Source organism: Cupressus sempervirens, chromosome 5 (genome assembly GCF_028749045.1).
Source record: "Cupressus sempervirens isolate cs-2001-9-10 chromosome 5, ASM2874904v1, whole genome shotgun sequence".
NCBI classification, from domain to species: Eukaryota; Viridiplantae; Streptophyta; class Pinopsida; order Cupressales; family Cupressaceae; genus Cupressus; species Cupressus sempervirens.
In genome coordinates, this window is record NC_143122.1 from 736734670 (window position 1) to 736760347 (window position 25678).

The following is a 25678-nucleotide window of genomic DNA, read 5'->3' on the forward strand; positions in this document are numbered from 1 at the left end:
AAACTCCATGAAAAGTACTAATTCATAGACAAGAATTGATTATAAATAATTTCTTTTACAGAGAAAGTTATAGATGGATGTTGTGATCAATATAAACTTTGGAGAAGAATCCTTGTCATGTAATGCATATATCATATGTAGAATGATTTGAGTACTAGAAAACAAAATTTAGTTGATTTCCTATCAATCAATGTGGTAGACACACAAAATACATTAATCAATGTGGCTTCATCACTCTAAAGAACCATAAGTTAGTGATTATGAAGAAAACCATAAGAATATGATGGGTTTATATTATCATGATGGGAAGTGTGTATAGATAGAATATAATCTATTATTGGATGGTAGATTCATAACGACAAATATTCTATGAAGGATGAAAATTGATTCATGGGTCATATTTCCTATATGGGCTCACCTTATGAAAAGGAAATATTTGAAACACAAGAATGAAAGCATATGTAATTTAGATACAGAGGGAGTCTGGCATCTTCAAAGAAGTCAAAATATTGATGAACTCAAGCTTCAGTGGGAGTAGATGGATTCAATCAACTTGTGACAATCCCAATCATAGTGATTGAGAGGGAGTTTCATTGTTGAAGTTGAAATACTTATGACGTAAACTTTATTTAATTGATTATTATACTAATGAAATCATTTAATTCTTTATAGGCCCTGTGGTATAATGAGGAAGTGATAACTTTCGTATGATTATGACTTGTATTTGTTAATATTATTTGAACATGATTTTCTTACACACATGATAGACATTTTGTGATGGTTGTAATAGATCATAATAGAAAATTTCTAACATGGTGGACTTAGTTCCCTAAAATAGACCATGACCTTCTAGATTATGATAGACATCATGAAACGGTTGAAACATAACACAATAGATTATGAATGTTCCTATGGTAAGTGCACATTACCTTTAAAAATTTTGAGTTATGGTGAATATCATGAGACTTGATATTCTTGGTCATACCATATCTCTGATATCATATTGAGGTGATATCTAAAATTGGGTATCACATGTTAGGTGATTCCTTATATCATGTGTTAGGTGATATGTAAAACAAGTTATCACATGTTAGGAGATTCCTTATATCACGTGTTAGGTGATATGTAAAACAAGATATTACATGTTAGGTGATTCCTCATATCACATGTTCGGTGATATGTAAATCAAGGTATCACATGTTATGTGATTCCTCATATCACGTGTTAGGTGATGTGTAAAATAAGACCTATCACATGTTAGGTGATTCGTCATATCACCTGTTAGGTGATATGTAAAACAAGACTTGTATCACATGTTAAGTGATTCCTCATATTACATATTAGGTGATATGTAGAACTAAGTTAGATGATACTTCATACCATGTGTTATGTGATCACAAGATATGTAATATGGATATACCATGATCCCTTATGGTTGATATCATGAGACTTGATTTTCTTAAATATATCTAGATGATATCAATTTTAAATAAGGAGAACTTATATATAAGCACTTTGTCTTCCCTATCTAAGAGGGAGTGTTAAAGCATGTAGCTTTGGTCTAGCAATAGCTATGATATGCATAGTTAAAATCAATGGGATATATATTTTTTGAGATTATTAAGGCGTGATCAAAACTACTTTTGTTTCCTTTGGTATTTAGATTGTGATCAATCTATCATTTATATTAGGCTGCAAATTTAATGATTGATAATACATTGATTAATTTGGTTTAAGTTCATAACAAATCATGAAGATTAGTTACCACCGAATGAGTGTGATTATGAATGTCCATGTCTCCATTCCAAGACATGACCATTCATCCCCACACCCTTTCCACTTGATATATATCCAATCTGGCCAAAGTAAACAAGGCATCAAAATCTATTAATGCAAGCACTTCAAAGGATCAAAGGAAATCTTGAGTTCAATAATATTTTATCGCATTTATTAATAAACTAACATCTATAGATTTTGGAACTGATTTAGTCCATTAGGATTAGTGATCATACCTATAACACCATTGTGCATTAGTCTACAACCATTTTAAAATCTGGTAATGAACTTTACAAATGTCATAAACAATCGTGGGTCTATTCTCTTGCGTGGATTTTGTGAGTTCTTCAACTTGATCCATTTATATGAGTCATATGGTCTATTATTCATCATCTACCAAACAACCTATGAGTAAATGGATTATATTCTTGATGACTTTGATTGGTCTTTAACCTTCCAACTAGATGAAATTATCATGGTATCGATCAACACATAATGCATCCACCCTTCTTTGAAAACCTTTAATAGGTTAGCTAAATGAGTTAGACCATTCAGTACTAGGTACTTGAAATCTTCCTTCAACTCTCTATTCTCATTACACATTTTTAGATATTCCTTCTTGATCTCTACATCTCCTAGCTCTATAATTTTACATTATACAAATATCCTGATATCTTCTATTAGTATCACTATGGGAGGAATTTATGATAGGGCACTACCTTTATCAACTTCTACTACCTTGAAAGGATAGAGAATTGGTCTAAATAAGTGTTTACATATTATACTTTACTTATGTTTACTTAGGTGAATGCATTATTTTATTATTTCATAGGTGAGACACTTAGGAGTTTTCATACTCTTATGAGTTGTCATGTTGACAACACTAGAGTAAACAACTCTAATTTAGCACATGGTGTCTACAATGCTGGAGTTTGCACAATAAATTGAGTTGTCGTGTAGAAAACATAGTTATTTTCACTCCTATTCTAGTACATGGTGTGTACAACATAATTTTGTGTGCTACAACTTTGTAGGCTTATCCTATCATCATCAAACTTACTCCTGTGCTTAATGGAGGATAACCCACACTTGGTGGACATGTGCCTGGTTGTATGACCTATCATGTTGCTAACATAAAGGAATTATAGGGGCCATTATATATAGGAACTCCTAGTATACTATCACATTGAATTGAATACTATATTTTTATTCTAATCATACTCTTCTGGTCTATTCTTGTGCTTGTGCTTGAGTTCCTTGACTTTGGGTGAATTTTTCTCTAAGGAAAATTCTTACATGGTATCGGAGCTTGGAGAATTTATCTTCACATATCCATTTGAGACCATCTTGTTGCTTCAACACCTCAACCCAAATCTAGAGTATCACAATCATTGGGAGTATCTAGAGCCAAAAATGGACCTCACCATTGCATCTAGAACACTGATTTGGTGAAAATTAGTGATAAAGTCTCCTATGTTGGGCCAAAGTCAATTTTGAGGAAATTTTTTTTTTGTAAATCTACACCCAAAGGCCTGATTTGCAACTCCAATATGATCATTATTTAGATCTGCAATTTAATTTTAAATCAAATTTATTTTCTCTCTGATTTCAAAAAAAAAAATTCAGCCCATTAGCACTGCAAGGAATTTTTTTTGCAAGAACCAGGTATTGACACCTCAGTCCCTATAGGGAATATTTGTAGAATATTCCTTCAATATTTCAAGTGAGTGAATCATATTATTTTAGTGGCATTCACATCATAATTGACCTTGAACAAATCTAGCAAACTCTGCAACAACCAGCCAACCAGAATCTAGCACTGGTGCCTCTTTATTTGTAAGCATTTTTTATTGAGTTTTTTAAAGTCTTATAAGTATTTACCCTGCACGCATGTGGGATCATTGCCCACCATCATTTTAAAACTCAATGATCATAGAAATTAAATTGGCACTATAAACAACACTCGTTGATAACCATTAACCTCGACCACCAGATTCCCTAACTCCCAGTATCTTTTCTGACAGTGATGAAGAAGATTCTGGTGAAGGTCATGTCAACAAGAAATAATTGTGCATGCTACAACACATGGCATCCAACTATCAACTGCAGTGACTTTCGTGTCTGCTACGTGGCATCACACCCTTCACTATGTGGATGGCCAGTTCAAAGGATGCATTAGTTGTATTGGCAACATCCACATGAAGCCACCTCATGCCTTGTTAGCATATTCAGCGTACCATGCGGAAATGTTTGATCCTGCCATGCAGCAATAGCCACACCTTCCTCTCTGGGTACACATGGATACCCTCTGTACACCTATCTACCAACTTGGCTATGACTACATCAACTCCAAAAACTATCATTAGTTTATATGTTAGCGACATGTAGGATAGCTCAAACCAACTATATATTGCCATGTGTCAAGACTATACATATAGTTAAAAATCCATATTGCCACATCGGCAAGGGGGATTTTTTTGCTGACATCATCATTTCATGGCACTAAATTTGGTGGTCATCTAAACATCATTCCCAAACACTTTTGAATTTCTATGATGACTATTTGACTGTCAAATTTAACCTTGTAGTTTCCTCCTAGACCCCTCTCTAGATGCAGTTTTCATTTGACAATCTGACTTTGGGAGGCCATAACTTAGTCATCTAGACGCCAAATTAGGTGTAATTTTTTTTTATTTTGGGTAGAATTTCCTGTACTTTTTAGTGGGACTATTCTTTTCTTGTTTTGGTGCATGAATTTGTTAGAAATTACATTTTGTGGTGACTATAGCTATCCAATGTTGCATTTTGCAACTTGGAACACTTCGTACGGGCTCATTTGGACTTGAAAATAGTTTTTTTTTTTTTTTTGAAAGTGTTTAATTTTTCATCTACTTTTCAGATCTGCAATCAGATTATAGGGTTGTGTGGACAAAAATATCACTTTCAGACTTAGGGCTTTTTCTACATTGTATTGCTTTGAATACTTTTCAAAATAATTCTACATCTGAGCTATAGTGCTTTGTGATAGATTTGAGTCTCAAAAGGTAGTTGTAAATAAAAAAATCATAAGTCCACTTTGTATATTTTGCCAAGTGGCCTTTTGTACACACACTACATATAAAGTGCCAAGAGCATCATTTTTTTTTTTTTTTGGGAGTGGGGGTTGTCTTTGATTAAGTGAATAGGGGGGTGTGTATTGTGTTTTTATGTCTCTTTCTTGCGCTCTTTTTATTTTTTGCATCATGGGTTCACCTAAAGGTCCACTTCTAACACAATTATTCTACATGGAAAGATATTGTATGGAGTAGATTAATGGAAAAAGGTCTAAATCTTTATGTTGATGGTACAATTCCCAAACCCATTAATGCTAGAAAACTCTTTGATTGGAAAATTAAACACCAATAGGCTTTCGGAATTATCAAGAGTTGTGTACATAGAGATCTCTTCTTCCACATTTCTAGTTTCAAGGAAGCCAAACCTGCTTGGGACAAACTTGAAGCATTATATGGTAAGGTGGATGAGGAAAAGGGATTCTAGATTGAGGACAATCTACTTCTATTGGATCCTAAGAATTTTGAGACAATTCAAGATTATATCGACAAAGCCAATGAGTTTAAAATGCTCTTTAAAGATTGTGGTAATCCCATATAGGATGATCGATTGATTCATCACATCCTAAAGAGGCTACCTTTAGAGTACGCTTCCTTTATTTTGAGTTATAACACTCATAGGTTGACCATGGGAAGTGCTTTCCAAAAGCCTACATTTGATGCATTTCCAAAAAAGTTAATTTTTGAACAAATCAAGTTGATAGATATGAGAATTTTCAAGTTATCAAAGACTAAAGAATTGGTGGGTAGTGATGAGAACCAATCAAGTCAAAGTGGAAAAAGTTCTAACAACAACAAGAAAAAGTAGTAGAAGCAAAAACCACAATTTGAGACACAACATTCTTCCTTTTCACAACAAGGTAGTTTTTATTTCAAAAAGAAGGGAATCAATGAAAAGGACAATTTTTTTTGTGCATATTGCAAGAAACTAATTCATGATGAGCATCATTACAAGACTAAGAGAATCGATGAGCTGGAAAACCTACTCAAGAAGAAAAAACTCAATGTGATGATCCTTCCAAGGATTCAACTCTACCCACCTCTAAGGGAAAAGGGAAAGCACTTATGGTAATTTCAAGTTCTTCATCATAATAGATTCTTTCCTTAGGTGCCTCATATGATATGGGTTCTTCAAAGGGAGACTTTTCTTCATTGAGGTAGTCACATGTACCACACAGCTTTGTAGGAGATGATACAGAAATGGAAGTTGAAGGGAAAGGACATGTGAATATGGAAAATGGGGAATTAAAAGATGTTCTCTATGTTCTAAACCTTAGCTCTAGTCTCCTCTCAATTTACCAAAGCACTCACCTTAGAGATGGTAACATTTTTAGTTGAGTTCCTTCCTGATTCTATAATGGGGCGAAATCTAAAAGATGATTCATTGGTTGTAGTGGGTAAAGTCAATCATCAAAAAAGGCTTTATTTTTTTTCCCACTTTGTGCCTAAGTCTCCTTTACATGCCTTGTTAAATCAATCTCATTCACAAACCAAATTATGGCATGAACGATATGGTCATCTTTCCTTCTACAATGTATAGCAACTTTTCTCGAGAGACATGGGCAAAGGTCTACCTATAATTAACTATTCTAAGGGTGAATGTTCAACATGTTAGGTGGATATGAATCTAGAGGAGAAGTTTGATAAAGGGAAGTCTTCAAGAGCACCAATTGTTCTTCAGTTGGTTCACATGGTACTAGCATGTCCTTTTGCAATGAGATCAATTGGCCAGTGTCACTACATACTCAGTTTCATTCATGATTTTTCATGCTACACATGGGTCTGCTTTCTTCATCACAAGAATGAAGTGTTGGATAAGTTTCTAGCCTTGAAAACTCATGTTGAAAAAAAATTAAGGAAAGCCATCAAGGTTCTTGGGATGAATAATAAAAGAAGATATGTGAAAACAAGACTTAAATACTTTTGCAAACTTGAGGGTGTTGATCTTCAAAATCCCTAGCATTTAGTCTACATAAGACAAATGTTGTAGCACTAAGGTTACAAACTCTTAAGTCTATGGAAAGTTGCATGATACAAGTCAAGTCTCTTGATCCTACACTTGAAATTGAAGCTATAAGTAGTTCCAATCACATACTTAATAGGTCTCCTTATAATTCCATAGACGGAAAGACTCCTTTTGAGGCATGGTGGAACAGAAAACTGGTTGTGAAACACTTTAGAGTCTTTGGTTGTCTAGCATGGGAAAACATATCTTCCAGGAATGTAAGGCACCACCAACAAGGCCTTGTACTTTCATTAAACATGAAGAGAGTGTTAAGGCATATAGACTTATGGATCCTAAGGCACATGAGATTTTCATCGAGAGGAATGTTCACTTTGATGAAAGTTCACCTAGCTTATCCTCTAATCCTCTTCACACTTCATACATTGTGGAAATTGATAATGACAGTAGTGATAGTGATTCAGTAGATTCAAATATGTGGGATACTATTGATAGTTGTAGTCCGTAGTCACAACATTGACACATTCCACATGCATATATTGCCATAGTGATAGGTCCAACACAACATGGTACACCTTGTCTTCCAACTCTAGCAATAGGGGATGACTACATAGCATATATTTTTAGGTTTTTTTTTGAAGTCATACATAGAGGACTTGGAGGACATCATCAATGATATACATCTTCTCTTTGATGATGACAATCCTTCTTCAATTTTTGTGAGAGCTCACTCTAACCTTCTTGTCCATTCTCTACATGATTAGTCTTCACAGGTTAATATGATTGTGGATCCTTATGTACAATAGTTGTAGGAGGTCTCTTTATCATTTGAGGAAACAATTGGTTCTTTGGGACAGGTTCTACATCTATCCTTGCAAGATCTACACTCATTCTTTTTAGCAATCTTGGAAGGGGCGACCATCAGCATCAACACAGGGATAGTTGAGTAGGTTTTAGAGAGACCATTCATCATTGAGATTCTTTCTACACATAGGGGAAGTGTCTAACTTGTACCTTTTCCATTGTTTCTTCCAAAGGGGAGGAACATTATTCAACACTCATGGTCTAACTTCTACCTTGGAGCAACTATCACTAATTGACACTTTATATTTGGGGGGTTGGACGACTATCTTGCCTCTCTTCTTCTTCTCTCTTATGAGGGGACTTTTTCCTCTTATGGGGTTTTGTTCTTGTCATACTATTTTTTTGTATAGACTTGATGTATGTTGTAATGCAGGGGTCTTGACTACTCCATCCATCCATGCATCTTGTCTTTTCATCTCTATTTTTGGAGGAGCATTTTTCCCATGAGGTTCTCCCTCTGTCTCCACTTTAAGAGAGATTGCATTGCATTATTTACATGGGTACCTAGCATGGCCTATTAGATGGGAACCATCTTGCATTTCATCCTAGCTTTCATAAGCTTAAGTGCATTCCCCTAAGTTGCAATTAAGGGGGTGTTGGTGTAAAAAAGTATTTACTTGTTACACTTTACTTAAGTTTACTTAGGTCAATGCATTATTTTATTATCATGTATTATTTTATTATTTCTTAGGTGAGACAAATAAATCATACAAGTCATATAAGTCATTAGAGAAATGGTAGTGAAGGAGGTAGAGTAGAGGAATTGTCTAAATGATCTTCTATCCATTTTAATATTTTTTACAAACTATTAGAAATGTCCCAAAAAAATTATATACTATTATGTATACAAATATCTAACCTTTTCTAAATAGGTTATTTTAATTACATTGATCATCTTAAAGAAACAGTCTTATAGAAATTTCTAAAACTTTCTCTATTTCTAACTGAAATCTAAATCACTTTAATTTTTTCCTTAAAAATGTTTTTAATTTTTATGTCAGCATTTCAAATAAACCAATTACCTAAACGTTAATTTCCAAAAAAATATACTATTTATAATTGATGGCACCAATATTACCCTACTTCTCAAAAACCCTCCAGATAAGGCAACTTAAATCTCATTATTTGCATTTACCAACAGTTGAAAATGTCTTGGCATTCAGTTCAATGTGAACTAGGTGTTCTGATACAAATTATTTGAGAAATAGAAGTGAAGGGAGTCAAACTAGGGGAATTACATTCTCTAGACTCGTAATGTCTAAATGACCTTCTATCCATTAATGGCATTATCTTCTTGCCCAACTACAGATTACCAAAGAATGATAATACACCTATATTCAATCTTGTGAATCTATTTTGTTCAAAGCAACAACTCAACAATGTGTGTGCAACTTAGGCCATAATTTCCATACTCATGAACTACCCATCTCATGTGGAAATTGGTCCACAACTCTCCAATTCGAAGGAGTATAGTAGAAATTTTAACACACCACTAATCAAATCTCTTTGTATTACAAATAAAAATGTACTTTGTGAAGCTCACAACAATTTTTCAAAAGGAGAAGAGGCTTTTTCTTGTATATCTCAAATTGATGGGATTACTTTCATTATCTATTTGCCAGTTGATAACATTGTTTATAAATTAGATGGGATGAAGGAAGGGCCCATCTCTCTTAGCTGCTTTGATAGAAATTCAGATGGTTTGGATTGGTTGAATGTTGTTCGCTCAATATTTCAAGAAATATTGGAGAAATACATGGAAAACAACATTGAGTTGACCATGTTGGGTGTTATAAAATATTGGAAAGAAGAGTATGTTACCCGTTCGGAGAATCTCCAGAGCACGAAACATCAGGTTGTAGAGGAATTGAGAGGGAAGATGGATGAAGGAAGCCTCATGATGATTTTGATGGAGAAATAATCTAAGATTTAAACTTTGAAGTAGAAAATATTAATGGAAGATGAGAATATGAGAAGTTGGAAGAGGGAGAATGAAACTAAGAAGCATAACTATGCACACTTTTTTCAAAATTTCTTCAAGGTTTTATTTAACAAGGGTAAACTCAACAATGTAATTGAGAAAGTCAAGTCTGGGAAAAAGAGATAAGAAATCTTGATGAGTGGTGGGAAAAATATGGTTAAACTGTGCAATGATATTTGATATATTTAATTTTCATTTATAAATAGAGTATTTTACAAAGATTTAATATAGGAATTTATGTTGCTGTTAACTTAATACACTCTATCAAAGAGTGCACGATATTTGATCCTGCGACCACTAATCAAAATAAATTTGTACATAAAATAATATTCATAGTTTTCATTGAGATTACTATTATTATTATTATGAAATTTTGTAATCATACACTTTAGAATCATTAGTTCTCAATTTGTTTTTGAAATTTTGAAAAAGAGGGGTAAAAATTTATTAAGATAGAAAGGATTACAACAAGGAGAGCACAACAAGGAGCTCTATCCTGAGCAACAAGTTCATCAAATTCTTGTACCATCTCAAAGGGAAGTTTCTCCCTATCTATAATATTCCAGCCTAGAGCATGACCAAAAGCCCATTTGGCTAAACAATCAGCAACTTTGTTCCATTCACAAGGAATGTAAGTAAACCTAATGAACTCAAAAGAGGTACAAAAGAAAAGAATCTGATTGACAATAAGGGCTAGCTACCAATTGGCATACTCAAGCTCCTATGAGGAAAGCAAGTTCACCACCATTTGGGAGTCAGACTCATAGATAATATTGAGCCATCCCCACAAACAACATTGTTCCATAACATATAATATGGCCTAAGCTTCCATAAAATTATTAGTGTAATCACCCTTATGCATTGAGAAAGGTAATTTTGATCTGATGGACAGACCTAGACTAATTGCAGTATTGAATGCTTAATTAAAAACACAACTCAGTGGAAGTCTTAATACATTTAACATAAATGAAATTAAGCATCACAAACTCAAAAGCTTGAAGTGAAATAAATAGAATTAAGAGAGATGAGAAGATAGAAAGTGCAAACAAAGTTTGATTTCAGAGTTTGCCACAAATGTGACTACATCTCTGGGTCGTCTCCAATAGAGTACAACTAATCTGATTAATCTCCAAAAATTTATTATAAATGCACCAAGTCCATTCTTTCGAGCACTTCGGTAGCAAAAAAACTTCAAGATACAAGAATGTTACAAAAATCTCCTTACAAGACCTCTCTGTCACAATGCCTGTTTCAATAAATCATCACTTGAAGAGAATAAAATCTGCCTCCAAGAATACTTGGCCAAAATTCTCCTCCAAAAAGACTCTTGAAAACCATGAGTGAAAAACACTCACTCTCTCCCCCTTTTTATACAAAAAATTTACTTAAATTAGGCCAAAACAAAAAAAATTTAATAATAGGCCTAGTAACAATACGTGCTTTTTCATTAACCTCTTTGCCATTTAATAATTTTGGCATTACATGAATTTGAGGTTAAAGACAATTAACAAAATAACCATATATCCCTATTTTAAGGGTGGCTCAGTCAGTAGTCACAGGATAAATATGCTTTGACCCATATAAATTTCAAGACATGTGTGTGGTGTAGAGGCAATTACTTATTTTAGGATCCAGCCAGTTTGGTGTTGAACTCCCATTGGCACATGCCTTAAAATGGCTTTGGTGGCATTCTTAATTTAAATAGAGTATTTGACACTTGCATAATGAATACAATATGTGGCCCAACGACAAGGCCTTACTTTGGTAAAGAGGTGGTTAGGGGTTCAAATCTCACCACTATCCTAATTTTTTTGTTTTTTTTATTTTGGTTTAAAATTGCCACCATGACATCATAATGATGTCATCAAATTTCAAATGACATTTTAACCTCCAAAATTCAAATTGCCATAACTTTTACATATGAAGTCCGTTTTGATGAAATGAACATAGTTGGAAAGCTTGTGATGAGATATTTAATTTTAAACCCATTGTTGACCACTTTTGAGGTGGTTTGATTTTGCCCCTTATCTAGCCCTCTAGTCTACCTATTGACTAGAACTTTGACCGAGCGTAACTTACACAAACGAACTCCTTTTTTCTCCGTTTAAGTTGTGTTAGAATTAGGATGCTGAGATATTTTTGATGGTGCAAAAATCTAGAGATTTGAATACACTTCAATTTTCACTAAAATTATCCACTGGATCAGGGCTCCCCACTGAAGACCTTTTGGATCTCCAAAAGTGACATTTACTCTGACATAAAGTGAGGACTTGGCCTCCCCACTTGTCCTATATCATTTGTACATCTGAGTACCTGACTCACAAGCACAATGAAGACTGCAACAACATTGTTGATCATAAACATTATTCTATCACTTCTGTAAGCATCTACATCAGTTGTCGTAGCCACTAACCAAAAAATATTGACTAGCATCAAGCTAAACAATAATGCAAAAATGAAAGAGAATAAATCAACAACATATCGATCCTTCACAATAGCAACATTTTTACCCAAGGACCCATCAATGCTTCAATCATCATTTCCTCATGTTGCAAGTCCATCCTGCAACATCTGACCCTAGTTAGCTACTCCAAGTTCAAATGTAGAACCACCTGTACTGACAGACATAAGAGTTAACTCTTTACTTGCATTAATTACCCTCTTTAACTGCCCTGTGTTTGCAAAAGAATGATCAATCTTAATCCTGTGAGAATGTACAACATACTGAATGCCATTTTTAAACAAGTGATAATGACTCTTCTCCCTATAGAAAATTGCTTTTTTGTCATAAAGATAAGGGCTACCAAGCACTATCCCACAGATATCCAGTGGAACCACATCAAATTTTACTTCATCCACAAACTTATTGGTGATTGCAAATCTTAAGGTGCATTGTCTTGTTACTTGCAACTTATCATTTTCACATATCCAAGCTCGTGGATAAGGTTTCTTATGTAATGTAGTCCCAAGTTCCTTACAACATTTTTTGAAATCAGATTAACCTGAGATCCACTATCTATGAGTGCATCAATTTTAGTGTTCTTAGTAACAACCCTTAAATGAAACAACTCATTCATTTTCTTATCTTTAGAGAAATAATTAACTATAGAAGTAGAAGCACAACTAGCAACATAAACACTAGAAATAGGAGATTTACCTTTCAAACCCATAGCTGTTATCTTAGTCTCATCATCTAAATCTGAACCAAGATCCAAAACAACATTTGTTGCTTTCTCCTTACCTTTCTATTTCTGATCAAATTTCTGAGCCCACTTAGGCTTCAATTCGAGATGCAACTTCCAACAATGTTCTTCATCATGACCCTTCCTGTCACAATGAGTGCAAGAAAGTTTCTCATCCTTCTTGACTATAGTTGCCTTCTTTCCTATTTCTATCTCTACATTCTTAGAATATTTCTTTACATCATTATCAAACTTATCAATAAAAGATCCTTTACCCCTTGACTCTAAGTGTGTAGCTTGAATAGACACTTCATCCAAATTACAAGCGTTTAATACCAAAATAGAATGTCTAAGGTAGGAATTAAGACCTCCTATGTACTTCAACAAAGTATCCTAGGTGTACAAAGGAACACTCAAAGCAATAGCCCTTTCCTCAATTCATGGTTGTACTCTTGGACAGTTTGATCTTTCCCTTGCCTAAACATTTTCTAGTCCATCATTAACTGTTGCATATGTCCTAGGGGATAAAATTTCTTCTTAAGAGCATTCAGAAACTCTGCCCAAGTTAAACTGACTCTACCATGTTGTGGAACTTCTACCTTAGTCTTACTCTCCCACCAGGTTAAAGCTATACCTCCTAACCAAAGAGTAGCTAATTTGATTGTATCAACATCATCTAATAGGTTATATACTCTACAATAGACTTCAACTTGTTGAATCCAATCATCCAATTTTTAAGCATCAAGTTCACCACAATACTTAGGCAAGTCAAATTTTACATCCAATTTGATCTTAGGCTTATACCCACTCTTGAAAGGATTAGAAGAAGTAGAATGAGGAGAAGATTGAGAAGAAGGAGAAGAAGGAGGAGAAGAAGAAGAGGATGGATCTTGTTGCTTATCACCATCTCCATGATGTTTCCCTATCTTGTCTTCACAATCTCCTTGCTTCAATGAACCTCCTTCACGTTCCTTCCATTCTTGTCTCTCTTAAAAAATAATTTCCACCTTAGCCTTCATTTCAAGGAATGCTCTTCAAAATTATTGCTCACTAATCTCATCAGGAACCTCCATCAAGAAATAGACATCTTCAAAAATATCCTACGCTTCTCGATCTAAGGATTAAATTATTCAAGCTTGCCTTCACCCTTCTGAATCCTAGATCTTGTTAGCATTCAAGAAAACAACTGCAATAATTGTCAACTAGGCTCTGATACCACTTGTTCTGATGGACAGATCTAGACTTATTGTAGTATTGAATGCGTAATTAAAAACACAACTCAGCAGAAGTCTTAATACATTTAACATAAATGAAATTAAGCATCACAAAATCTAAAGCTTGAGGTGAAATAAATATAATTGAGAGAGATAAGAAGATAGAAAGTGAAAAAAAAGTTTGATTTTGGAGCTCACCACAAATGTGACTACATCTCCAGGTCAGCTCCAATAGAGTACAACCGATCCGATTAATCTCCAAAAATCAATTACAAATGCACCAAGCCCATTCCTTCGAGCACTTTGGTAGCAAAAGAACTTCGAGATACAAGAAAGGTACAAAAATCTCCTTACAAGACCTCTCTGTCACAATGCCTGTTTCAATAAATCATCACTTGAAGAGAATAAAATCTGCCTCCAAGAATACTTGGCCGAAATTCTCCTCCAAAAAGACTCTTGAAGATCATGAGTGAAAAACACTCACTCTCTCCCCCTTTTTATACAACAAATTTACTTAAATTAGGCCAAAACAAAAATATTTTAATAATAGGCCTATTAACAATACATGCTTCATCATTAACCTCTTTGCCATTTAATAATTTTTGCATTACATGAATTTGAGGTTAAAGATAATTAACAAAATAACCACATATATTCCTATTTTAAGGGTGGCTTGGTTAGTAGTCACAGGATAAATACGCTTTAACCCATATAAATTTCAAGATGTGTGTGTGGCATAGTAGCAATTACTTATTTTAGGATCTGGCCAATTCGGTGTTCAAAAATCTAGAGATTTGAAGAGACTTCAATTTTCACTAAAATTATCCATTGGATCAAATTTAACATCACCAAAACTACAATGAGCCACTCCCCTAATACTAGTAGGGCTTGGATTTCCTTGAGAAGAACCATAAGTGTTAATTTTTAGAATTCCATGGGGAGTAGGAGTCCAATGGCCATCCCAATTCACCTGACCTTTTCTCTAATATTGAGCCTGCCTGTTCACTCTTTGATACCTTTGAGATACAACCTCATCATAAAGAGTAAAATTGAGGTAATTGCATATAGAAAGATCAACCTAATCCATACGGCCATCAAGTGCACACTTTACTTGAATAGTTTCTTGAAGACAATGTGAGATCTTCCACCAAAGATGCATAACACCAATTAAAAAATCTTGGATTATTTGTCGATTCCTCTCCATCTAGATATGCTAGAGAATGGATGATGGGCCAAAAATCCAAGTAGCATGGAGAGGAGAAGACTTGGAGGGAGCACAAGCCAAGCGAGCCCATAACTTAGTGAAAGAAGCATGCCTACAAGAGAAACCCCAAGCACTCCACCAAATGTGTCATAGCTGAGAAGAAAAGGAGCAATGGAAGAAAAGATGGGAGACAAAATCCTCCCCATTACCATAAAAAAAAAAATAAGAGCGTCCTTGAAATCTACGTTAAGACAGTGGTTGTGAGCCACTAGCGATATGAAAAAATTGCACTTAGACCAAGAAATTTTATTGCAATCTTGCTTCCACCAAGGGACCATAGCATCCCCAAATAATTTTCTAGTTATCTCCTCACACCCTGAAAAGATATGATATTTACTAGACAAGGTACCTCCCCAAGCATAAATATCTAGACCTAGTAAAGAGGAACACTCCCTAGAGGTCAAAATTTTAGAAAGCTCCTGACAATCTACATCTATGCCTCCAGGAGGCCAATTAGAAGAGTGCTTCCATCTGTAACCATCAACAAGTCCCAATGTATAAGGAGTCTTATAATGAGCCAGTTTATCCCATCCAATAGCATGAAAAAAATCAAAAAGAGTCTAAAGTTGAGGGTACATGGACAATATGGATGGGAATCCATCCCAAGCATCATACCAAAACAAAGTTTCATAGCCTCCCTTACATATCCAGAATAAACCTCTCTTGACTAACAAAACACCAGTCTTCAGAGTATGCCCGACCATTGAGCCATGACCTTCAAGAGGAAGTGTAGAAACAAAGAAAGGATCAACACCAAAAAAATATTTATGGGTGATAATACAAGCCCAAAGTTGATATTGTCCAGAGCACCATCACTAATAAAGCTTAGCAGCCAACACTTGACTACTCAAGAGAGCTAATCAAAGACCAAGATCATCCTCCTTTTTAGGCCTACAAATAGTCTCCTAGCTAATCAAACTCCATTTAGTGCTATGAAAATTACCACTCCAAAGGAATTTTTGAGAAAGGGCATCAAACTCCTTGAGAAAGTAAATAGTAGTGTGAACCATGCTTCTATAAGTAGGAAGAGCTTGGATAAAAAATTGAAGAAGAGTAACCTGAGTAGTAATAGAAATCCATCTATGAGTCCAATGATTTACCTTATCATTAATCTTTTTAATCATTTTTTTCTAGAAGAGATGTGGTTGCGTAGAAACAACAATAGGGATGCCAAGATAAGTCAAAGGAGGTGACCCAATTTGAAATTGCAGGATATCAACAATCCTTTGTTGAATAGAATTAGGAGTGTTGAAAAAGTAAATGGAAGATTTGTGCTCATTATATTTTTGGCCTGAAGTTTCCAAATAAATAGCTAGAGTATTTCGAAAGGCTTTAGCTTCCTTAATCCTAGCAAGACCCACAAGAGAAGAATCATCAGCAAATTGAAGGTGAGAAAGAGTAGGTAAACCATTACCTCACCACCAACCTTGTATAGAATTCTAGGACACCTGATACTTAATGAATTTTCCCAAGCCCTTAGCCATGATAATGAATAGATATGGGGAGAGAGGTTCACCCTGGTAAAGGCCTTTAGAGCCATCAAATATCTAGGAAGGTTAACCATTAAGCAAAATTGAAAAAGAGGTAGAAGTAACACAACTCATAGTCCAACTCACCCAATAAGAGCTAAAGATAGAGGAAAGAATAATATTCCTTAGGAAACTCCATTTAACTCCATGATAGGCTTTAGCCATATCCAGCTTAACAAACATTGCTCTCTCTCTTAAACTAGCCATAGAGTGAATGGCCTTAATAGCAATAACCACCCCATCCAAAATTTGTCTTCCAATAATAAAACCACCTTGTTCCTCTGAGATAATAATGGGGAGCCACATTTTAGTTCTCTCAACAATCAACTTAGTAATGGCTTTGTAAACCACATTACATAAGGCAATTAGTCTAAAAAACTCCAATTGAATAACACCCTCTCATTTTGGAATAAGAGTCAAAAAATTCAAATTCAATGCTCGAAGATTTTGCTTTCTAATATAGAATTCCTTAACTACCCAAAAAAAATCATGATTAGTGATGTCCCAAAATTCCTAAAGGAACTCAACTAGAAAGCCATCAGGACCAGGAGCCTTTCCCTTAAGCATGCCAAAGACCAACTCCTCTAGCTCTTCCAAAGATATTGGTTGCATGAGATAATCATTCATTTCCTGAGTGATAAGGGAAGGAATACGAGACAAAGTAATATTTTCTTCATTATCAGTAGAAGGAGAGTCCCCAAAGAAGAGGGTAGAAAAGTACTAAATAGCCTCCTAGAAAAAAGCTGATAAGGAAGTCAATTGGGTACCTTGAGAATTAACTAAAGAAGAGATATTGCTCTAATTCTGGTGATATTGCACTATTTTATGGAAAAAAGCAATGTTCTGATCACCTTACTAGAGTCAATCAAGTCTAGCCTTTTTCTTTCAAAAAATTTCCTCATGAAGTTCCCATTTTTCTAGAGCTCTAGAAGCAAGGGATTCAACTCTTCCAAGATCCTCTTAGAAACTTTGATCTCTAATCTGCCTTGTGATGACATCAAGATCTTCCTAAGCAAGCCTCCTCATAGAATGAAGTTTCCCAAAACATTGTCTATTCCATATATTGAGTTTCCTTTTAACATGTTGAATCCTTTTTTAAAATGAAAACATAATAGTACCATATGCAGGAGTGTCATCTCTCTACCAACATAAAACAACATAAAAAAGAGAGGATTCACGAAGCCACATCAACGGGAACTTAAATAATGGACGCTTTGGAATACAAGCCCTAGTAGAAAAAAATTTAATTGGCCAATGATGAGAACCCCTCTAGTCTATGATTTTTGAAGAGAGAGTAAGGGTGTTACTAACCAAAAATAGGAAACAAGAAATCTGTCCAGATCTTCTAAGATAGCATTAGCCCTAGTCATTTGATTATTCCAAGGATAGAGACCATTAGAAGGCTTAACATGAAAGAGATGAAAAAATGATCTATGTTGCTGAAGAAGAGTAGAAGAAGGCCCCAATCTAGCCAAACCACCTTGCTTCTCTTCCAAACTTAAGACTAAATTGAAGTCCCTTGCTAACACCCAAGGATGAAAAGGGTCACAATTTCTAACATATTGAATATGCCTCCAAAGTTTGTCCTTTCCCACAAAATCAACATGCACCTACACATTAGTAGTAATGATTTCCTCTCCTAAATCCAAACAAAAGACACCATAGGGAGAGCTAAGCAAGAGGACACCCAGCCAAGGTGAGAAATTTTCCATGGATCCCAAATGATAGCCAAACCACCAACACTGCTAGAGCCCTAACACACTGGCATTTCCCATGAGTCCAAATACTAGAGGTATGTTGGACCATAGACTCCATAGAGAGCTTAGTCTCTTGGATACAAAAAAATTAGGAGAATGATCAACCACTAGATTGTGAATAGCCTTTTATCTAGGGATGCTATTCAACCCCCTAACATTCCATGAGAGAATAATCATCATTGAGTAGAATGAGGAAAATGAGCATCCAATGGTTTCACTGTTGTAGACTCCATGAATATATCTCCTATGAGTTTAATCTTCTCTTGGTTTGTTTTGTGCTCACTCCTTAGAGGAGGAGTAAAGGAAACTCGCTTAAAGGGTCTAAGAATCAACCCTAAGGGGAGAGGAGACCCTTAACCCTTACCAGATGCTAGCACATCCTTAACCAAGTTGGCCAAAACAACATCATTATCCTTCGATACCATAGGTGTCACAAGAGAATCTGACACAGGAGCTATAGGGACTTCATAGTTCTGATGTACCACAACCCGAGATGCCCCACAAGCATCATTAGGTAAAAGCCCCTCATCTTAGAAAATTAGGTCAGAAGAGACATTATGAGGAATAGCCTCCTCTAGAACCATTCTATCTTGCACCTGAAAGTGATTAAAACCTAAATAATATAATCTATCTTTCAATGGCCTCTTCTGACCACACCCCTTAGCTCATCGGCGAGTAGGGGTAAATCCATCCTTATCCTACATTTGAGCCTTTCCCTTTCATGTAGCATTCGACTGGTACTTCCTCTTGGTTTTATTATCCATCCAAGCTTGTCCTTTCCTTACAATATCTTCCAAACCACGACTATTGCCGACCGTAGAACCATCCACTCCTTTCGAAGTCAAGTTGCGAGGACATTGACACTGTAAATGACCATACTCTTGACATGCCATAACCAACACTGAAAAGGGAGGGATTTGTAATCTAACTGCTACACTCAAGAAGAAGCTCCAAGAGAAATTTCCAAAGAATCTGGTAATGGGTTATTCAAATTAATTTTAACACAAACTCTAGCAAAAGAAATAACATTTTTATTTAGGAATTGATGCACAATTGCAGTCTTCTTTCCTAGTAAAGTGGCATTTTGATATAGGATGTCTTCTCACTAGAATTCCAAGGGATGGCAAGGTAAGAAAACCCAAATTGGCACTGTTGAAGGGAGATCATCAGCAAAATTAAATCTTGAATGTTAGGGTTTGACAAATAACCCCACATTGTTGTAGGAATAAGTGCCTCCTTCAAACACGCGATCACCATCAAACATGCATGAGAATACAAAAAAAAAATAGCTATTCCCTACTACCAATATCTCCATATCTCCTTCCACCTACCATGAGTTGTTGATCCATGCCTCAAGAGTAGATAAGGAAATCTAGATTCCAAGAAATTTGCATATCAAAGCATGCTTGGTCCAATTTAATGTCCTCCATCACTACTACTGGAGGAATAGCCAGAACATGGTGATCATGGCTATGTGAAAAAAAACCATTAGCTTTTTTCATCTCTGAGCTCTTCCTTGAATAAAAATGATTCAAATCTCATTGCATGCACAATTGGAGAAGAACCATCCATCCTCACTAACACATAAGAAATCCCAGGCACTGCTATGCAAACAAGAAAAAACCCAATCCAAAATTTTCTGCAAATGCTCTTGAAGAATCAAATCCCACACTAACTTCATATAGCAACCATCAATCCAAAAAGAATAGGGAAGAATAACAGTAAAAAGGGCAAACAACAAACACAGGCTAGGGATTGAGCCCTAGCCCAACTGACAACCACTGCTTCTCATCACTCTCACACTCACCTATAACATAATTGATGAATTTTTATTTTTTTTGGATTTCTTTTTTGCAATTTTTAGGGAGGTTAGCCTTGTCCGTTCATTCTTAATTTTCTCAATTTTTTTTTTTTGTTTGTGATCACAAAATATAGAAATCATAAAGATCAAATATTGAACATTTTAAAAAATTTCCTTTATTTGAAATGTAGTCAATGGTGCAATTTGTAAGGAGGATAGTGACTCCCAATGAAATTGGTATGTTGAACAGCTATCCATAAAAAAATTAAAATTGAAACCCTACAATGTTGTTCATGACAAGCTAAAGAAAAGGGGAAGCAGTCAAAAAAGACTTAGGCAGAGGTCCCATGAAGGGCGCTTGGGTTCGATATCTAAGGAGCTAGAGGTCCCATGAATTTTATTTTTTTGGGGGGGGGAGGAGGTGGTGGCATGCCTGGGGATGTGGGCTAAAGCGTAATTTTGAATCTTTCCCAATTAACTAGGAGCCCCTACTTTCTAGTTGAGTCGATGAAAATGGGTTGGGGTTGGAAATAGCCCCACAAGCTTAGGGAAGAATTCTACCACTTGGCAAGAACCTATCCTTCATTTTCCCTATAAAGTGAAATAATCTGCCAAAAAATCTAAAAAGAACAACTTATATTATCATAAATTTAAAATTTTAAGCTGATTTCATGTTCAAATTCATTTGGCCACCCATTTCCTTGAATTTAGGAGCTAATTTTTTAAAGAAGATTTATATCTAAAATTCATAAGACTATTCCTAGACAACTCAATTATATGAGAGAGGTAATATAAAAATACAAACACAATGATAATATTGGGTGGTTTAAATGAGGCCACAAACTCTTTCAGAATAGAGTTAGTTAACTTTTGAAAGGAGAGTTTAGTAAGTCTTGGGCAATGAATTATATGGAGCTTAAGATAATGCGTTGGACCAAAAAACAACAAAGTTTTTTAGTGAACATGAAAGTTGTTTAGTGATTTTTATATTTTTTTTTAGTTGTTTTCTAAAATAATACATTTGGTAAAAAAAATTCTATAAACTATTTTTTGAAATTTAATAATATTGTATGTTTATAGAGGCTAGTCACATTTTTTAAAGATAAATTGAAATAAATATAAAAAATATTAGACATAGAAATATTGTTTTTCATAATTAAAATACATATTTATAAAAAAAATAATAAAAATTATTTCAAATGACAAACTCAAAAAATAGAAATTTGAATTTCACAAAAACTATAATAATTTTCAAAAGCCAAAAATTTAAAGTGATGTAATTTGTAGAAACTAATAGACTAATATACAAAACTTATAAATAAATATGAAGACTTTAAATATATTAAAACTTTTTGAAGTACTAAGATGAATCCAAAACATTAGAATAGTCATATACATTATGATTTAATTTATATATACAAAATACAATTTAAAAACTACTTATATACACCTATATATAAATACATCTTCAAGTGCAAGTGTCTATTAAACAATACATAGATAGAAAGTACTATAATCATGAATGGCTTAGATATCACAAACTAAGGCTTGATTCCTAGTGTAAAAGTATTAAATAGTCAAAGGTTGACTTATTTTTCTAGACTTAATTTAGTTATTGAATGCCTAAAGAAACCAATTACATATTCAACCTATTGAAGCCATGGTATCTATTGAAAGTGAGCAACCCATAAAAAAGATTTACACCCTATCCCAATACAAGAAACAAACAGTTAAATCTACACCTTTGTAATAGTGAAAATTCAAAAATAACCCCGAAAGATTAAATAATATGTTTTACCTGTGTGGGTTTCCACTTTTTATCCTCAACCATTTCTTCACAGTGATCTGACTAAGGCACATATCCCAATTCTTTGATCTCCTCTAACACAACTATATGGAGACAATCGGTGCCCTTAATTTTCTAGGAGGAATGAAGAGGCTCCAATTTAACTTCTGCTTCTACTTTGTCTGAGTTTGTCCAAATCTCAATGCAATTACCATCTTTTACGTCTAAAGCATATGCCATGATGAAAACTATAAGAGATAGAGGAAGGGAGAATCACCATCCCAATACCACCAATGTATATAAAATAAAACATTTTAAACATTGGGTTAACAACTCCTGTAGTAGAATTATGCTCACAAATTTCTCTAAACAAACTCACATAATCGGTGAAATATCTCTTGCAATCCATTATGCTATGAAACAATAGCTTCTCAATTAATTAATACACAAATTTCTTTTGGAAAGTGGAATCTTATCAAAATTTTAAAATAAAAAGGAAGAGTTTTTTTGGTCTACTAGGGTTTCTTGCTTCATGCGAAATTTCAATTTTCTGTGTGTAGATATTTGTCTAAACTTTCTTTCTGTAAGAACCACTTGTCACACTACATTTACTGTGGGAGTTTTTTAGGCTAGGATATATTGGCTCCAACTAGCAGTGAACTAGTTGTTTCTAGTGTTCACACTATTGCTTTGGTATGCCATGGCATCACCACTAAACAAACATCCAAATAAGTTTTTCCTGAAGCTTTTTCATGAGGTAATCCTGACATTATCCTTCCTTTGCAAGAATTTGATGCTGTATGTGATTGGTTAGAACATCACACCTTGATAGGTTATTTTGTGGGTAGGACTCCTCCTGAAGCTATGCTCCAAGAATGGGCTAACAAGAGATGAATTCCTCATGGTGCTTGCCATAACACTATGCAAAACCTTACCAAAGGTTTTTTTTATTTTGCTTCTCTAACTCGTTGCAAGAAAACATGGTTTGTGCATTCTTCTTTGCTTCTTTTCCAAAAATGGTCATGAGACTTCACAATCTCAGATGATAAAAATATTAGGGTTGTTGTGTGGGTCAAGTTCCCAAGTTTACCCTTGCCATGCTGGCCTTTCATTGAGTCCATTGCCAAAGCCTTTGGCAAAGTTGTCACTAAGGAGCTCAAGAATTTTTTTAATGCCCACCTGCAACAACGCATTTGCATAGAGGTGGATCTTTCCATGGATCTTAAGGATTTTGTAGAAATTTGAATTGGGACTAAAACCTTCTCCTAGAAGGTGCTTTACTTGAACCTCCCCAACACCTATTATAGGTGCTAGTCCACAAAACACAAAATCAAGGACTACCCTCTGTCTACACCTAAGGTCAAGCCCATGCCTAAAGAGGTGCCTATCAAACAAGCTAAAGGAAAAAAAAAAAAAAGAATGGTATACTATTGGGCATAAAGGAAAGGCTCCCTCAAATCCATTGTCCCCCAAGAAGTTCTATACTATGATTGCTACGGTTCTCCTATCCCTACAGGAGCATCAATTCTAGCCAGCATAGGGATGCAAGTGGTAGACAAAGGAACTACTCCCAAAGTTTCACAGATTTCAAACCTTGCTAGTACACAAGGGATTAAGGTAGCCATCAGGGATTCTAACTTGGCTAGGGTACATACTCCTCTTGCTACTTCTTCCATAGCACCACTTGTGATGTGGCATTCTTGTAGTGCTCTTGGATGTGTGGAGATACTAGAGGTGAAGCATCAAGCTGTAAGTCCAGAGGGCTTTCAGTTTATGTTCAAACATGTTTCTACCTTCTTGCAGAATAGTTACTCCTCTCTTGAGGATGATGATGATATGGAAGAGTTCTCATGAACTTCCTATCATGGAATGTTTGAGGTCTCACAAACCTCCCTAGAAAGTATTATGTTCGGGATGTCTGTTATAGACTTGGTAATTTAGATTTTCTCTATCTGCAAGAAGTTAAAATTTCTAGTTTTATGATTTCTTTGGCATGCTACATAATTTGGCAAGATGGAATGATGTTTTCTTCCTAGCACGAAAATGGCTGAGATGGTGTAGTTACTCTCCTGTCACCTCACCTTCATTCTGCTATTATTTGGCACAATTCTGACCCCACACATAGAATTATTTGGCTTTTTCTTTCCATTAACAATCATTATTTTGGATTCATTAATGTTTATCCATATGAAGATGCTATGGAAAGACCCTAGATGTGGGCCTGGTTGGCTGACAACTTGCCTCTAGCTAGTTGGGCCATGTGTGGGGATTTTAATATGGTTGAAGTGGCATCTGACAAAGATGACATTCTACCTTTTTGTTGGATAGCTGGGGAAAGACAAGCCTAGTATTACATGTGCAATAAATTGGGCAAGGCCCTGAAGTTGCTTCCTCACCATCCACTTGGGTTCTTGATTCAGGTGCTTCACATCACATGGCTTCATCTAAGGAAGAACTTGCATCCTCGGAGCCGTGTACTATGCCTTCTATTTTGATGGGTGATAACACTCCCATTGAGGTGTGTGGGAGAGCGTCTGTTGATTTGGGGGTTGGCACATTCCATGATGTTCCTTGTGTACCCTCATTGTTAACTAATCTCCTATCGGTATGTTATATCACTCAAACAAGTTTAAGCAAGTAGGTTGAGTTCACTCCTAGTTTAGTGGAGATATGTAAGTTGCACAATGATTCTACAATTGTAGTTGGGATAGTAGATCATCAGTCATGACTCTATATGTTTTCTCACTTTGTTTCTGATCCTCCTTTGACTTTTTTGCTCACTCACTTTAATGATGTGAGAAGATTATGGCATGAGCAGTTTGGCCATCTTAACTTCCACTACTTGCATCAGCTTAACTAGCAGAGCATGGTCATAGGGTTTCCTTCTACTTTGACATTGGAATCACTTGGAATACATGATAGATCTTCTAATGGGTCAGATTCACTTGAGCAGTCTTCTACCTCCAGTTCTGATGTAGAGAGTGATTCAGAGGACTCACCTCCTTCCTCTCTGAGTCATCATTTACAGGTTGATAATTCTCCTTTAGATTATCCATCTTCTAGTCCACTTTGGGCTAGACAGACCTTTCAGTTTGTAGGTGATTGGGTTGGGGATCCATCAGACACCAAGCAGACTCATTCACAATTCAAGGATGCTCTACATATCTTCATTGCCACTGCCTCAAATTCACAGTCCTTTCATGAGGCTTCTAGTATTTTTGAGTGCGATACAGCTATGCAGGAAGAGTATAGCTCCTTGATGAGGAACCGCACTTGGGATCTTGTCTGTTTTCCTAAGGAAAGAAAACTTGTTCGATGTAAGTGGATCTACCAGAAAAAATTTGCAAGCTTTGCTGGGGGTGTGGGATGCTTCATCTTTTGGGGGGGCCTCTTCCTCTCACTTGGAGTCCTAATTTTTTTTGGGGGGTCTCTTTTCTCTCTCTTTTGGGGG